This window comes from Lynx canadensis, chromosome F1, assembly GCF_007474595.2.
Source record: "Lynx canadensis isolate LIC74 chromosome F1, mLynCan4.pri.v2, whole genome shotgun sequence".
Taxonomy (NCBI): domain Eukaryota; kingdom Metazoa; phylum Chordata; class Mammalia; order Carnivora; family Felidae; genus Lynx; species Lynx canadensis.
In genome coordinates this window covers 23,874,200-23,891,678 of record NC_044319.2, presented here as the reverse complement: position 1 = coordinate 23,891,678, position 17,479 = coordinate 23,874,200, and the positions used below count along the sequence as shown (strand labels likewise).

Below are 17,479 nucleotides of genomic sequence, written 5' to 3'. Positions count from 1 at the left end.
GAGACAGTGACACAAGATGAAAACATGGATTTATTTAAAAGAATTAAGAGTAATCGGCAATAATAAATATGTAGATAAATATAAAAGATTATTTTCTCATTTTAAAATTTCTTTAAAATATAATTAACCTTTTACAGTAATAATAATAATAATGTTTTCTTTGCTTTATAACAGATGTATAAATAAAGCAAATGACATTAATGGCATAAAAGAAAAGAGGAGGAAGTGGAAACATAATGCAAATGTCTTATATGTCAATTGATATAATATTATTGAAGGTAGTTTGGATAAATTAAATATGTATGTTATAAACCCTAGAGCAACCAGTTTTTCTTTTAAGTATAGGTAATAAAATAGTAAATAAACATAAAATTGATAGGCTAAAATTGATAAAATAGAGATAAAATGAATGCTACAACATAATGAACTAAACAAAAAAAAGGCAGAGAGAAGATAGATAGATAGATAGCAGATAGAATGAGTAGAAAAAAAGAACAAAATTATAGGTTTAAATCCAAATGTATTGAACATTACATTAAATATAAATGACCCACATATTTCAATTAAAAGACAAATTCTCAGATTAATAAAAAAGCAAGATCCAACCATACACTATCTATAAGAAACCCATTTTGCATGTAAAGACACAGATACCTTAAAGGAATATGATGGAAGATTTAACACAAACAACAAAAAAATAGATCAATTGGATATTAGCAAAATTAAGTCTTTTTGCTTCAAAAGACACCATCCAAAATGTGAAAATACAATCCTCAGCATGAGACAAATATTTTTAAATCAGGACTCTTATAAGGGACTTGTGTTTAGGCTATATAAAGCATCACAGCTCAATAAAAAAAGATTACCTATTTTTAAAATGGGAAAGGATCTGAATAGACATTTCTCCAAAGAAGATATACAAATGGTCAATAAGCACATGAAAAGATGCTCAACATCATTAGCCATCAGTGAAGTGCAAATCAAAACCACAGTGAGATACCACTTCACACCCATTAGCATAGCTAGAATAAAAAAGACAATAGAAAGTTGATAAAAGTATGGAGAAATTAGAACCTTTATACACTGCTGGTGGAAATGTAAAATGGTGCATCCACTTTGGAAAACAATCTGGAAATTCCTCAAAATGTTAAACATGGAATTATTGTGTGACTCAGCAATTCTACTCCTATGTATATATCCAAGAGAAATAAAAATGTATATCCACATAAAAACTTGTACATAAATATTCATAATATTATTCACAATAGCCAAAACAACTCAAATATCCATGAACAAATGAATGGATAAATAAAATGTGGTAAATCCATATAGTAGAATATTATTTAATTATTAGATGGAAAAAATACTGATATAATCTGCAATATGAATGAACCTTGAAAATATTATGCTAAAGGAGGCAGACACAAAAGGCTACATATTGTATTATCCCATTTCTTTTTTTAAGTTTACTTTTATTTATTTTGAGAAAGATACAGAGAACAAGCGGGGGAGCAACAGAGAGAGAAGGAGACAGAGAAACCCCAAGCAGGCCCCACACCATCAGCACAGAGCCTGACATGGGGCTCGATCTCATGAACTATGAGATCATGACCTGAGCTGAAATCAAGAGTCAGAGCTTAACTGATTGAGCCACTCAGGTGCCCCTGTATTATTCCATTTCTATGAAATGTTCAGAAGAGGAAAGTCTATAGAGACAAAAGTAGATTAGTGGTTCCAAGGTCTGGGTGAATAGGGAAAATGGGATGACTGCTAAAGGATGTGTAGTTTCTTTTTTTTTTTTTAACGTTTATTTATTTTTGAGACAGAGAGAGACAGAGCATGAATGGGGGAGGGTCAGAGAGAGAGGGAGACACAGAATCTGAAACAGGCTCCAGGCTCTGCACTGTCAGCACAGAGCCCAACGCAGGGCTTGAACTCACGGACTGTGAGATCATGACCTGAGCCGAAGTCGGACGCTCAACCGACTGAGCCACCCAGACGCCCCTATAGTTTCTTTTTAAGGTGATGAAAATGTTCTAAAATTGGTTGTGGTGATGGTTGCACAGCTATGAATATGCTAACAACTATTGAATTGCACACTTTAAAAAGAGTTAATTGTATGTTATGCGAATTATATCTCAATAAAGCTGTTATAAAAATAGTAAAATGATGGAAAAGTTATGCCGTTCAAAAACTAATAAAAAAGCTGAAGTAGACTTTGGAACAAAAATATTACCAGGGATAATGGGGAGCATTTTATGATGATGGAGTCAATTTACCATGCAGATATAACAGCTCAAATGCACCCAAAAATAGACCTCCAAATATATGAAGCGAAAGTTGACCAAACTGAAAGTGAAATAAGAAAATCCATAAATATGGTTGGAGATTTCAATTTTTATCTCTCAGTAATTGACACAGAAACTATATAAAAAATTAACAAAGATATCAAAGTCCTGAGCAAATTTGTCAACCAACTTGGCCTAATCAAGATCAATAGAATACTTCATTCACCTAACAGCAAAATATACATTCTTTTCTAGTGTTCCTGGAACATTCACTAAAATAAGCCATTTTTTGGTGCATAAAATAAATCTCAATAAATTAAAAAATATATAAATAAAAAATCATGGTCTCTGTCTATAATAAGAATTAAATCAGAAATGATAAAAAAAAAAGTATCTGGATATTTGGAAATTAAATAAGCATTTCTAAAGAACCCATGGGTCAGAAAAGACATCACAAGAGAATTTAGAAAACATTTAGAACTGAATAACAATGAAAATGCAACATGTTAAAATTAGAGAGACATAGCTAAAACACTTAGCTGTTTAGTGTGTAAATCACTCTTAAAGGGAAATTCATAGCTTTAAAAGCTTATATTTAAAAAGACAAAAGGAGGGGCGCCTGGGTGGCTCAGTTGGTTAAGCGTCTGATTCTGGATCTCTTGGTTCATGAGATCTAGCCCGAGTTGAGCTTTGTGCTGACAGTGGGGAGCCTGTTTGGGATTCTCTCTCCCTCTCTCTCTGCCCCTCCCCAACTTGTGTGCATGTTCTGGAAAGAAAGAAAGAAAAGGATTAAAATTAATTATTTAACCTTCCAGTGTAAAAATCTAGATAAAGAAGAGTAAATTGAAATGTTATAGAAAATAATAAAAATGATTTAAAAAATCAGTAAGATCAAAAGCAATTTATTTAATCAATAAAATTGATAAACCTTTAGTCAGAATTATTAAGATTAAAAAAACAGAAATCACAAATCAATAATAGGAAGAGACATCACTGCACATCCTTCAGATATTAAAAAGATAATAAGAAAAAACTTTTTAGAAGGAAATATAGGCAAACATCTTCATGGCCTTCAGATAGTCAAAGATTTCTTAGTTCAAAAAAAAAAAAAAAGGATAAACCCTAAATGAAATAATGATAAATTAGAATTTATCAAAATAAAAAAAAACTTCTGCTCTTTCAAAGACCCTTTTAAGAAAATTAAAAGACAAGCCACAGGGGGGGAAAAAAAAGACAAGCCACAAACAGGGAAGACAGTATTTACAGTGCACACATCTCACATAAGACTTATATCCAAAATATACAAGGAACTCTCCAGAATATACAGAGAACTCTCTTGATCAATCAGTACACAAACACAAACCACACAAGAATGCTCAATAAGTGCATGAAAAAATGGGGCACCTGGGTGGCACAGTTGGTTAAGCATCTGACTTCAGCTCAGGTCATGATCTCATGTTCCATGGGTTTGAGCCCCACATCAGGCTCTGTGCTGACAGCTGCTCTGTGCTGGAGCCTGCTTCAAATTCTGTGTCGGCCTAGCTCTCTGCCCCTCCCCCACTCACACTCTGTCTTTCAAAAAAGAATAAATGTTAAAAAAAATTAAAAAATAATAAGTCCATAAAAAATGATTAACATGAATAATAAATAGGGAAATTCTAATTATACCTAAATTCTAATTATATAATTTTATACCATTTGGATCTCTTTTTCTTTATTATCATGCATCATTTATTGAATACATCATCTTTTGCCTACTGTGTGTAATGCTACCTCTATTATATATGAACTTGCCATATATGTGAACATCTGTTTCTGAGATCTATTTGTCTATCCCTGTGCCAACACCACATATTCTTAGTTACTATAGCTTAATAATAAGTATTATATTTGGTAGGGCAACTGTCCCTCTCCAGCAGAAATAAACAAATCCTCTCTGAGGAAGCAAATTTTACAACTGTTAAGGAACAAAAATTCAACTGAGAAAATTTTAAAGATATAATTGGTTTATTAATTAATTCATGAATTGAACATTATCCCATCTAACAAGCAGAGGGGAGCTCTGGGGAGCTGTACCAAATGAAAGGATTTCATAGACAGAAATGGGGCAGAACAAATTAGCAAAAGAAAAGAAAGGATTGTTTCCGGCAAGGTCACCTTCTCGTAGGGGGTAGGACAGGGAGTTTTATTAAATGGATTACCTCATCTTTTGGGGGTAGGTAAACAGGATCCATGTGACAGATTACCTCATTGCTGCTGACCAGAAAATTCCTGACTGACTGGTTAAGGCTATATTTCTTGGGGAGGTTGAAACTGCAATTGGATTAGATATTAAGCCCCACTTGGTGACTTTGTCCAGCATAACTGACTCCATTCTGGGCTTGTGGTTTTCTATTTTAACACAAACCTCAAAGAAATCCCGTAGTTAAGGTTGTATGTTCCATGCACTCACCAAAATGTTACTGTACATAGAGAAAATACACAACCATAAATGAGATTCAACAAAAATAGCAAACCACAGAATCAGACCTGCAAAAACTGATATTATAATTATCAGATACCAAATATATAATAAAAAATAAATATGTATAAATCCATATAAAAGAATAGAATTAGAAAAAAGAATTCTGAAAAGAATCTACAGCAATGAAAATTATAATAACTGAAAGTAGGATCTGGATAGATTGACTTAACATTATATTAAACACAGTTAAAGAAACAATTAGTGATTTGGAAGTTAAAGCTGAAGAAATTACACATAATGTGGGACAGAGACAAGGCAAAGGGAAATATGGCAAAGAGATTCAGAAACAGGGAAAGAAGAGTTAACAGATCCAACTTACATATCTGAGTTCTAAAAAGAAATAACCATGGGGGACACACAATATTAAAAGACATAATGACTGAGTGTTTTCAAGAAGGGATTAAGAACACCAAACCTTAAACCAAGGAAGTTCCCCAAAGTAACAAACACCATAAGTAAAAAGAAATACACATGAGTGACAAATTAAAAACAATGAAAACACAGAGAAGAGAAAAGAAGCAGCCAGAAAGGAAAAAAAAGAGAGAGAGAGAGGAGGACATCTACAGTGACTGATAGCTGACTTCTCAGAAACAACAGTGGAACCCAAAAGAACTGAAAATACATTTTCAGAGTACTGTAAGAAAATAACTTTCAACCTAGAATTCTATACAGTTAATCCTCAGAAAACATGAGTTTGAACTGCACATGTCCACTTACATATAGATTTTTTACAGTCCAATACTATAAATGTATTTTCTCTTCCTTATGGTTTTCTTTACAATGTTTTCTTCTCTCTAGCTTCCTTTATTGTAAGAATACAGTGTATAATGCATATAACATACGTAATATGTGTTAATCAGCTATGTTATCGGTAAGGCTTCTGGTCAACAGTAGACTATTAGTAAAGTTTTGGGAGAGTCAAAAGTTATACCCAGATTTGCAACTGTCAGCACCCCTAACTCCTGTGTTTTTCAAGGGTCAACTGTATTCAGTGATACAATCATTCAAAAGTAAAGGCAAAATAAAGATATATTCAGACACAAGCCCAAAATGGTTTACTATCAACACATCTTCACAAAAGAACTTCTAATGAAGGTGTATCACGTCAGAAGGAAGATTTGTGATGTATGAAAATGGAAAGCATAAATATTGACTATGTACAATGGCAAAATTAATGTCTAATTGGTGAGGCTACATATCAAGAGAGGATAGCATATTGCTTAGGGAGGGTGATGATTGGCTTGAAACATTTGAAGACTCATATGGTTCTGAAGAAGAGTAAAATTATTTAACATGTTAATGCATGTTAAAATTTCTAGGATAATCATTAAAGGGATAGGATAGAAATAGCTGTAAATGTTAACTTTTATCATCATTATTATTGTTATTATAGTTGCAATTATTATGTTCTTATAGAAAAAAAAAGGAAAGAAAGAGAAGGGGGGGAGAAAAAGAGAAGGAAAGGATTCTATAGTCAAATCAGTTTTTCTTAACCAAAACAGATTTATTTCCTGCTTGATTTCTCTAAGTTTTTTCTCAGCTAATGGGCATTCTAAATCCCCAGATAGACTGTAGAGGGTGTGCAGAATTTTGTTTATTTGACATCAGAACCTTTAGCTCATTAAACATTTATTAATATATTGAGAAACTTGCAGGTTAGAGAATACCTTTTAACTGAATGTGAATCTCCTACAGCTTGATGTGCTTGTTTAAGGGATTAATATAACCATGTGGGCTTGAAGAGAGTAACAGACTAGATTAACAAGGTCAATCTCAGAAAGACCTCAGGTCTGAGAAAAGAAGACAGGAAGGAAGAGTTGAAAATACTCTTGTCCAATGATACCAGGAAGGAGGGGACATATTGCAAGTTATTAAACTGGAAGAAAAAAATTAAAGCACCACCTAGCAAATAGGTTGGAAAGCTTCTGCTATAAGGCTGGTGGAACATCTGGGAACACTGCCAAGTAATTTTGGGGAAGAGACTTGGCACTAATTGTGGCCTTGTGTTCTTTGTGAAAGAAGAAAAAGATTATTTTATAAGTCATAATACACTACCTAGAAGCCAAATTGCCAGTTAAAATTCTATTTGCAGGCAGGTGTAAGGTTTCAATATAGCTTTCACCTAACATCATAGAATACTGCCTCTTTGTAATCAAATAGGATGCCAACTATCGTTTCAGCTCCATTTTTGATGTTTCAAATGTTCAGAAAAATAGCAGGTTAGGAATGTCTGTAATTATAATGGAATCTTATGTGTCTGCTCTAAATGCAGCTGTTTGGTTTATACAGTCCAGAGGAAATAAGTCACCAAATATAGAAAGGTGCTTTTGCTCTTATCAACTCAATTAATTATTTCCTCTGGAAGTTAACATTTTATTTATTTTATTTTTTTAATGTTTATTTGTTTTTGAGAGAGAGAGAGGAGGAGGAGGGACAGAGAGAGAGGGAGACACAGAATCTGAAGCAGGCTCCAGGCTCTGAGCTGTCCACACACAGCCCGACACAGGGCTCAAACTCAGGAACAGTGAGATAATGACCTGAGCTGAAGTCAGATACTTACCCGACTGAGCCACCCAGGCACCCCTAGAAGTTAACAGTTTAAATGGATCCAAACAAAGAGAAAGGGGAAGGTATTTGGTGGCTAGCTTTTAAAATTCTATGCTGTTTAGTATCTTTTAAAAAAAGTCTGTGATACTTAAGTTGCCACTGATGTAATATAATCCCATTGATGCTTTTATGTAACTATACATACACTAGGCTTGTTTTCTCTGAAGACTTAAAGAAATTTGGAGGCATCAATCTTCACATTCCTCGTGGTGGAAGGCTTAAAGAGCAAGCCACATCTGAGCTGGCCTTGAAAACTCTGGTAAGTGGAAAGAAGAGATGCCTTTCACCCCCTTCTCCACAACTGGAATGCCCTTGGCACTTTTTTCTCTTGCTCTCCAAATCCTAATAGGCTCAGGGCCTGCCACCACCATGAAGCCTCCCTTGATGTCTCTGGTCCATGTTAATATCTTTTCTTTCTCTGAAGGAAAAGCGGGTATCTCTTGTTCTCTTCATGGTAGCACTCAAATCCTACTGCTGTTCATTGTGCCCTCATTATTATATGACCTACTCTTCTAAACAGAGAGATTCTTCCAGGCACAGCCAGTTCTTATATTTCTTCTTCTATTTATTTATTTTACAGAGATTTATTATATTTAGAGAGAGTGTGGGCACTTGTGGGGTGGGAGTGGGGGTGTGTGGAAAGGGAGGGAGAGAGAGAGAATCCCGGGGCTGGAACTCACAAACTCTGAGATCCTGACCTGAGCGGAAATCAAGAGTTGGACGGTTAACCAGCGGAACCACCCAGGCCCCCAGGGTAACTCTTATATTTCTGATTCTCGTTCAGTTCAGTGCTGGGGTTACAGTCGGTGGCCCATAAATACTTGTTAATAAAGTGACTAATGAAAGACCTAGAGAAGTCAACTGCTTAGGAAACAATTATTCTGGCTGCTCCCTGACAGCAGGGAGGTTCTGGGTGGTCTGCGGTTTGGGAATGACTTGTATGTTACCATTCTTGCCATCCATTTTGAAAGAGTTCAAGGGAACACACTGCTCCAGGGAGCGCTGGTTTCTTGTCTGTGCTTATGATCCGGTTGGACCAAAAGCAAACTGAAGGGCCTTTCCCAGAGAGTCACAGCCCTCTTTGTGACAAAGGAACTGCTGTGGACGGCTGAGGGAGGACGGGGGTCGGGGCAGGAAGTGGAGCTGGAGCCACAGCTCTATTTTTCAGTCCTCCTTTGTCCTTTAGCCACCACACCTTGCTGCCCGGTTTGTTCTTCCAACCCCAACACCCCCTTCCTTGTAGGCTTGTATCTTAAAGGACTGCTTCAAGGTGAGGATTTTGAAAAGTACGTTGGGCACTTGTAAGCTCCTCCCCCAAGCAAAGTCAGCAGGAGGCATGTTGACGATGGCTGTTTGCTCTCAACACACGGAGAGTTTGCAGAAAACTGGAGGTCAGACCCCTGCCTCTTCTTGGGCTCCGGAGGCCTCGTGCGGCCGGGACAGATGCAGCGGGCCTAGCGACTATTGCAAGCCCGCATCGGACCGGGCAGAGCTAGGGGAACACAGCCTTGCGCCCCGCCGCTTCGGCCGGTGACGCGTGGGTGAGAGGACCCGTGTGCAGTGCGGATGGCGCAGGGTCTGCTCTGAAGACGCACGGAGCAGGCTCCTTGAATGCGATGCCCACTGAGGCGGCGCAGGACCCACCGCCGCATCAACTGCTGATCTATTTCAGTGGTGGCGTTTCCGCAGGAATGGGAAATTACTTATTCTCAGATCCTTAGCTGGTTTCCTTTTACATAACTTCTGCGTCTTTCAATTATGTTCACTTTGGGGGAGCCCTAGGGCTCTCCTAAACCATACAGGTGTGGAATTTTAATAAAACACGATTTATTAAAATCCGAGCTCACAAAATTGGTAAATTATGGAGATGGATTATTTTTACCGCAAAAGGATTTTGTGATCAAATTCAGGTTCCCTTTTATTAATCCCTAATTCTCCTAGTGTGTATAATAACATCACATTGTGGATTTCTTCAGAAGTAATCCATGTGCCCAGCTACAGTACATCATGGCAGGTAAAACCATGTTATTTGACTTCAACAGGACCTAGATTTGAGACCAGGCTCTGACACTTACTTGCTGTGCGTTTGAATAAATTTATTATCCTGTCAAAAATACAAATTAAAATTGTTGCAAGTGTTAAATGAGATAGCGTAGCTCGAACACTTAGCATACAGTAAGAGCTCCCTATTTTAGTGAGCAATTCTTTGTCTTCTTGTTGACCCACATCTGGTTTAAATGCAACTTTTTTTGTATCTTTTGTGTAAGAGTTAGATCTACCTTTGTTGCTGTGACTTACTTCTGTCACCATTCTGCCAGTTTCCTGTCCTGCCCAGTGGTTTGGGTTCTATGGCCTTGGATTTCCCCAAAGGCCAAAGTCTTTCCATCACAGAAGTAGGTGGAAAAAGGGCTACTCCCATATCATACTGCCTGTAGGCTGAGAGTCTGCATAATGAGATGGGTTTCTCTCTAAAATAATGCTTCTCAAAGCCTAGCCAGTGAACCCCTTTATCATAATCTTAGGAGTGTTTATTAAATTGCAGATTCCTAGGGTCCTACCTCACAGCTTTTGAAATAGAATCTTTTGTGGAGGTTCTAGGGTAAGAATCTTCATTGTAATAAGCACCTAGCTTATTCTGATGCTAATAAAATTGTAGAACTGCTCCAGTGCAGTCCTCAAGTTTGCCTGATTATGGAATGGCCTAGGGATATTTAATAAAAATAGAGGTTCCTGGGCCCCACCCCACAATTTCTAGGAAGGAACTTGAGGATGTGTATTTTTAAAATATTTTTTAGTGCTTATTTATTTTTGAGAGAGAGAGACAGACAGACAGACAGAGCTCAAGTAGAGGAGGGGCAGAGAGAGAGGGAGACACAGAATCCTAAGTGGGCTCCAGGCTCCGAGCTGTCAGCACAGAGCCAGATACCGGGCTCAAACCCACAAACCTTGAGATTATGACCTAAGCAAAGTCGGACGCTTAACCGACTGAGCCACCCAGGCGCCCAGAGGATATTTTTTAATAAGTGCCCTCAGGTGATTCTGATGATCTGGCAAATGCAGGAAATGCTGCTCTAGAATGACTGGCCAGTGGGACCTTTGGTGGTAGTGGTGGTAGCAGGAAAGGGATGGGGGCAGTGATCAGGGACGGGATGATGGTTTGAATGATCCAGAGAGTGACTTAGGTCAAGAGCTGAGCCCCCACTGTAAGGGTTCATCTTTGCTTTTTACTTTTTTTTTTTTAATGTTTATTCATTCTTGAGAGAGAGACAGAGTGTAAGTGGGGGAGGGGCAGAGAGAGCGGGAGACACAGAACCCAAAGCAGGATCCAGTCTCCGAGCCGTCAGCACAGAGCCCAATGTGGTGCTTGAACTCACAAACTGCGAGATCATGACCCGAGCTGAAGTCGGACGCCCAATCAACTGAGCCACCTAGGCGCCCCAAGAGTTGAACTCTTAACCAGTAACTGAGCCACCCAGGCGCCCCTCCACATCACCTTTGCTTTTCAGCATCTCCCCCTGCGTGCCAGTCTGTGTCCAGCCGCTCCCACAGTGTTTCAGAAAGCAAAACCGAGTCACTTTGGGGAGATGAAGCAAATGCAAGAGTGAATAGTGAAGCTCCTGGGCAGGAACCAGCAATCTCAGATGAACAACTGTGGGGCTGTGAGTAAATGGAAAGAACAGCTGCTTATCATAACAGCCATCCCTGGTTCTCTCTTACAGCCTGGCTGAAGTTCCTGTTGTCACCTTTTTCAGGAATTGCCTCCTTTCCTTAAGACAGTCTGACTAGGTTTGTAACTCAAATGGCTTCCATCAAAACAACACCCTGCACCAGGTGCTGGCCATTCAGTGACCTGTGACTGAGCTGTGCCTTACCTACTGTCTTTCTGGACCTCTGTGCCAGCCTCTGCAGCCAGATTAGTTCTTTCAGAGCTTGCACTGGGTCCCGGCTTCTCCTCAGCAACAGCAGTCCAGGGATGACAGGTGCCATGCTTTCTGCACAAGTCTTCATCTGCGGTGAGTAGAACAGTAATGCTTCAACCTCATATTTTATCGGCAGATATGGCTACAAGGTAAAAAAAAAAACCTACTTGTTACAAAGATGCTCTCTTGGGATACTCATCCTCTCTCCATGGTGTTCTCCTTACTCCCAGCAAAGCTGGACAATACTTCCCTTAGTCTGCTGTCTACCCAGTGATGGGAAGGCAGCCTACAATCAGAGGAGTCTTCTCCCTCTCCGTCTTCAGCTGATGTTCACAAGGTACCTGTTCTGTAATTTTGCCCCCAGTTACTTTGGACCTGGGTCTACCACCTCATGACAATACTGAGTTTTTTCTTTCCCTCTGGTAGGGATTATCTGTGATCCCAGTGGGTAATAGAATTTGCAATGAGGAAGACTCTGATACCACCGTAGTCCTTCATCTATCTTGTTATATGACATTCTGGCCAGCAAACAATGATGAGGGCTTTATTCTAGGAGATATTATAGTGTGTTCAACCAGAGATAAGTAAGATAAAGTCTGGGACAGAAAGAAATTCAAATGAGGAGTACAGCAACATTTCAGTGGATGACCTATCCCAGGGTCAGCCTGGCAATGAAAACATAAGAGTCAGGGTATTCAAAATATAAACAATATGGGAGTTCTTTAGTTGTGATATCTGTGTGTATCTATATCTCTATCTACAGAAAACTAAAATATTAATCCAGAAAAAGTGTTGATAATGTGCATTGTATTAAGTGTTGTGTTGTCAACTAATCTAGACCAATTTGTTCATTACAACTGTTGGGTTCTTTTGGCAAATAACGGTGACCTCTAATGACTAAAGGTAGAGAGAGGAAGGGTCAAGGTCTCATTCCCAATAAACTTGTTACAAAGTGGTACATTACAAGAAAAGCAAATCTCAAACCAAATCCTGCAACACAAATGTGAACATTTATTAGCAAACAGACACGAAGAGTCATGCAATATGCTCTTATTGGCTCCCTCCCTTGGTCACTCTGCCAGTCCCCTTTCATGACAGTTTCACTAGTGATAGATACAGCAGTATTCTCTAGGGAGGATCAGCTAGCCATCCAGTCAGAATCAGACAATAAGTCCTTTAGTAAGAGATGGGACACAGGACCGAATGGGACTTCTAGGCTGGTGCATCATACCAAGAGATATTAGGCTGCTGCACAAGAGAGGTTCATGCACAAGTGAGGGTGTCTGTACCATGCGAGTCAGTTTACATATACTGAACACTATTCCAATTGCCTTTGAAAAACTATTTCTAACTCCAATTATGCTAATGAATAAACCCTTGACTACAGACAGAGATAGACATCGTTGAAGCACTCCTAGTACTCTGGAGTAGACTCCTGAGTGGGCTTCTTAAAATTTTAACTAAGCACCTCTGGACAGTTTATCCCAGGTTAGGAATGTTAATTAGGTACTCCTAGCATATAGAATAAAACCAACACACACACACACACACACACACACACACACACACACACACTTATGCTGAAGTATTTTATTTTATTTTTTTAATTTTTTTTTTAACATTTATTTATTTTTGAGACAGAGAGAGACAGAGCATGAACGGGGGAGGGTCAGAGAGAGGGAGACACAGAATCTGAAACGGGCTCCAGGCTCTGACCTGTCAGCACAGAGCCCGACGCGGGGCTCGAACTCACGAACTGTGAGATCATGACCTGAACCGAAGTCAGACGCTTAACCGACTGAGCCACCCAGGCGCCCCTTATGCTGAAGTATTTTAAAGTAAATTAGACAACATAACAAGTGGACAACAGGGGTGCCTGGGTAGCTCAGTCAGTTAAGCATCCGACTCTTGGTTTCAGCTCAGGTCACGATCTCAAGGTTCGTGGGTTCGAGCCCCGTGTTGGGCTCTGAGCTGACAGCGAGGAGCCTGCTTGGGATTCTGTCCTCCTCGCTCTCTGCCCCCCCCCCCCCGCCCCCTCTCTCTCTCAAAAATAAATAAATAAACATTAAAAAAACAAGTGGACAATAAAACAAATCTTCAATTTAGTTATAACATTGTCAACAAGAGGATTAAATGAGAATGATTAAATTCACATTATATATGGAAAAATAAATACAGCTAATTAAGAGTTATTTGAACTGGGGCGCCTGGGTGGCCCAGTTGGTTAAGCTCAGGTCATGATCTCGCGGTTCGTGAGTTCGAGCCCCACGTCAGGCTCTGTGCTGACAGCTCAGAGCCTGAAGCCTGCTTCAGATTTTGTGACTCCCTCTCTCTGCCCCTCCCCTGCTCATTCTCTCTCCCTCTCTCTCTCTCTGTCCCTCTCAAAGAATAAACATTAAAAAAAAGAGTTATTTGAACCAACTTACCTTAACAGACAAAAGAACAGATAATATACCATTTGTTTCTGATATTCAGCTCCAGTTTCATTAAGGACCATCACATCAGATCAAGGGAAATTACTCTGCCTTCTTCTGTCCAGATCCTCATCTTTCATCATCCAGGTCATTCATTCATTTTTTTTCAACTGATGAACATTTACGGACTCTCTACTCCCAGACTGAGGTTACAAAGATGAATACAACTGGTCCCTGAGTTCAGTGAGTCTCCAGATGAGTAGAGAGAGCTGGCTTTTAAATAGATGCCATGAGTGGGAGTCCTAGGGTATAAATTCAGGACAGCAAAAACTGGTTAGCTTGTTTTCTATAATCATATTTAATTTCTATCTTGATCTCTCACTATGTAGTGAGAAGTTTACTCTTGGTCAATGCAGAGTAATAGATAATTCAGGGTTTCCCCCACGCCCTTCTCCGTGGGGCAGCATTTAGATTCCACTAGTTCCATGACATCAGTGGAAGGAACATCATTGTTTAGCATGTGGGCATCTGCTGTGGTGTGTGGGCTCATGTCTGGTTTCCAGTCACCAATTCACTCAGGACACACGGTGCCTTCCCATTTCCCACTGAGAGGCCCTTTCACCAACTTACTCCCAGCTCCTTGAGTTCCCTTCTTGGATATGAGAAGTGAAACTCTCAGTGTTCTCTTGCCCTCTCAGGCCCCCTCTCTCATAGCCTCTCCCCTCCCACCCTTGCCCACCCTCAGATCATTCATCAACGGCTTACTATCTCTTGCTCCAGCCTCCCTTTTCTCTGGCTGCAGTCCATAGGATCTTCCAAATCAGTTTAGGGAAAAGAAACTTTGTGCTGTAATAATTTAGGACCTAGGCCTTTGATCCTTAAAAATATTCTTCTTTAAACAATGAACTTCCAGGGTGCCTGGATGGCTCAATCAGTTGACTTCAACTCAGGTCATGATCTCACAGTTCATGAGTTCGAGCCTCACGTCGGGCTCATCGCTGTCAGCACAGAGTCCCCTTTGAATCCTCTGTCCTTTCTCTCTCTCTGCCCCTGCCAGGCTCATGTGCTGTCTCTATCTCTGTCTCAAAAATGAATAAACATGAACATAAACAATGAACTGCCAACTTGAGTCTATTTGGGGAAACTCAAAAAGCTCTATTAACTCATTTTTTGCTCTTTGGATTTTTTATTGAACAGCCTAACTCTGGAGGGTAGTGAGTATAGACTGCCCCTCTGCTCTAAATGGGGAAAGAGCAGGGTTATCAGAGAATATGAGGGAAAGAAGTATAGGTTTTTTCCTAAATGCTTTCCTTCCATATAGCAATTCCAGTAGAGTATAAAGGGATTTGATAGAGGGGACATCAGATATATTGTGCATACATGAGAGGGTCACTTAAAAGCTGACTGGGAGGTTCAGGGGAGGTTTCCTGGAGGAAGAAGTTAGCTGAGTGGTTGGAGGAGTAGAAGGGGCAGAGAGGGTAGAATGATAGAGGGCCATAGGCATGATAGAGAATGTGTCATATTTAGGGATCCACAAGCAATTTAGTGTGGCTGGAATATAATTTATCGTAGAATTGAAAGTTGGCAAAATATGAGGTTACACTAGAAAACTGGGTTCAGATCATGAAATATACTATCTTAAAAGCAATGGAAAGCCACAAGGGGAGTGACATTATTAAATCTATACCATAGAGAGGTCAATCTGCCTTTGGTGAGAAGTGACTAAAAGGCAGTGTACAGCAGGCAGGGAAACCAGTGAAAATGAGCTTTTAGGAACCAAGAAACATTATGAGGCTCTGATTGGCTATAATGGCAAATGGAGGTGAAGAGAAAGGGAGATACTGGAGACATAATTAGGAGGTAGAATAAGAGATTTAGTAATGGGTTGAATGATTCCAATGTCTTTAGTGGATGATGGTGTCATTCTCCAAAACAGAATGTAAGGGGAAGAACTCATTTGAGAGGTGAAGGAGGAAGATAAAGTAAAAAAAAAAAAAAAAAAAAAAATTAATGTCTGTATGACATCCGAACAGCTATCCAGCAGCATTGCCCCTGAGGCAAAAAATCTGGGCTGGAGATGGGAAGTGGAATTCAGTTCCATAAAGAAGGTAGTTGAAGTCTAGGGAGTGACTTAAAAATCATAGGAAACAAGTATATACAGAGGACTAACTCTAGATGCTTAAAGATCACCAACATTCAAAAGTCAATTCCTTCTGTGTGTTCTCTTCTGTTTCTAAGCTGGTTTGCATCAGAAAGAGAATTATCAGGTCAGGATTTTAATGCCAACTGCAGAGAATTCTGTCTCTCTGTTTACAGTTGGTTGAAGCTCTGGTTTTGAGAACAGCGTCTTCAACAACTGTTTTCAACCACTTTAGAGACCTGGTTGGAACATAGTTTTTCTCTTGTCAACTTATTGTCAGTGAAATGTGACATCCTCCTGGTAACTGGCAAATGTATCTCCTACTCTAGTTTGTCCTGTGGTGAGGGAGAGGGGCAGGAATGTTTTCATGGTTCCCAAACTGAAAGGAGAGAACTATGTTTAACCTTTGTGCTGCTAAAAAGATCTCCATTTCTTCTCAGAAGTCTTACACTTAAGAGTTTTATACCTTAAAAATATAGTCCATGAAGAAGTTTGGGGGTAGTGGGGGTTCATGGGGTCACGTCCAAGAAAGAATTCTTCTTTTTTTTAATGTTTATTTATTCTTGAGACAGAGACAGCGTGTGAACAGGGGAGGAGCAGAGAGAGAGGGAGACACAGAATCGGAAGCAGGCTCCAGGCTCTGAGCCGTCAGCACAGAGCCCGACACGGGGCTCAAACTCACAGACTGTGAGATCATGACCTGAGCTGAAGTCGGACACTTAACCGACTGAGCCACCCAGGCACCCCCAAGAAAGACTTCTTGAAAACCTCTTTGGTGCAAAAAGGTGATTTTATTAAAGCATGGGGACAGGACCCATGGGCAGGAAGAGCTGCACTGGGGTCCTGATGGGTAACTCATTACCTACCCTCAGGTTGGGAGGGGGTCAGAACTAGAGTAAGTCTCTATGGAATTTTGGAAGCAAAGTTCCAGGGCCTTGAGGGGCTAGCTGTTGCTAGGGAAACACCATTTAGTACCATTTAATAAAACCTCAGTCATGAGACCCTTCAGATGCACGTCAGGGGGCCATAAGCTTGGAGTATGATTGCCAGCACATATCTTGGGGCAGTTGAGATAAAGGAAATAGACTTACAGGATCCTCGAGGTCAGGACACTATTAAGCCAAGGTTCTCTTTTGCCCCCAGCAAAATGTCATCATGGAGGCAGCTGAGCTCCTAGAGGGAGGTCACTCTGCTGGTTTCAAGGACTTGTCAATGGGCTGTAGGCAGTAAGGAAATTTAATTTTTCATTTGCCTCAGTTTCCCACATCACCATGGCAAGCACTTAAACCCCTTTCCTTTGTTCTTGGGTAGCTAGGAATGTCCAAGGAATATCACACAGATCCCACCTGGGTGGGAGGGGGTGCTAGCTTGTGCTTTGCCCCACAGCCTGCCTCATGCTCCCTCATCACCTCCTGGTCTGTAACAGAAGATTTCTTAATGTTTTGATATCACAGGACACCCACTGATGAGATTTTTATGCATAGAGTTGTAAAGTGTTTCTTTAAAAACTCTTTATTTTGTTAGGACAACAACAAAAGCCCCAAAGTAACATTTGGGTGAAGAAGGAAGGAAGCAAGGAAGGAAGG

The 17,479-nt window shown here is 39.8% G+C and overlaps 1 long non-coding RNA gene across 1 annotated transcript in view; it reads left to right on the top strand.

Moving 5' to 3' along the window:
• The window catches only part of LOC115505134, a 65,279-nt gene extending 52,531 nt beyond the window's left edge, over positions 1 to 12,748 (top strand). The window contains exons 9-10 of the long non-coding RNA XR_004343109.1: positions 7,570 to 7,678; positions 11,139 to 12,748. This is a non-coding gene — a long non-coding RNA (uncharacterized LOC115505134). The remainder of the gene's footprint in view (positions 1 to 7,569; positions 7,679 to 11,138) is intronic.
• Positions 12,749 to 17,479: the final 4,731 nt, after the last annotated feature.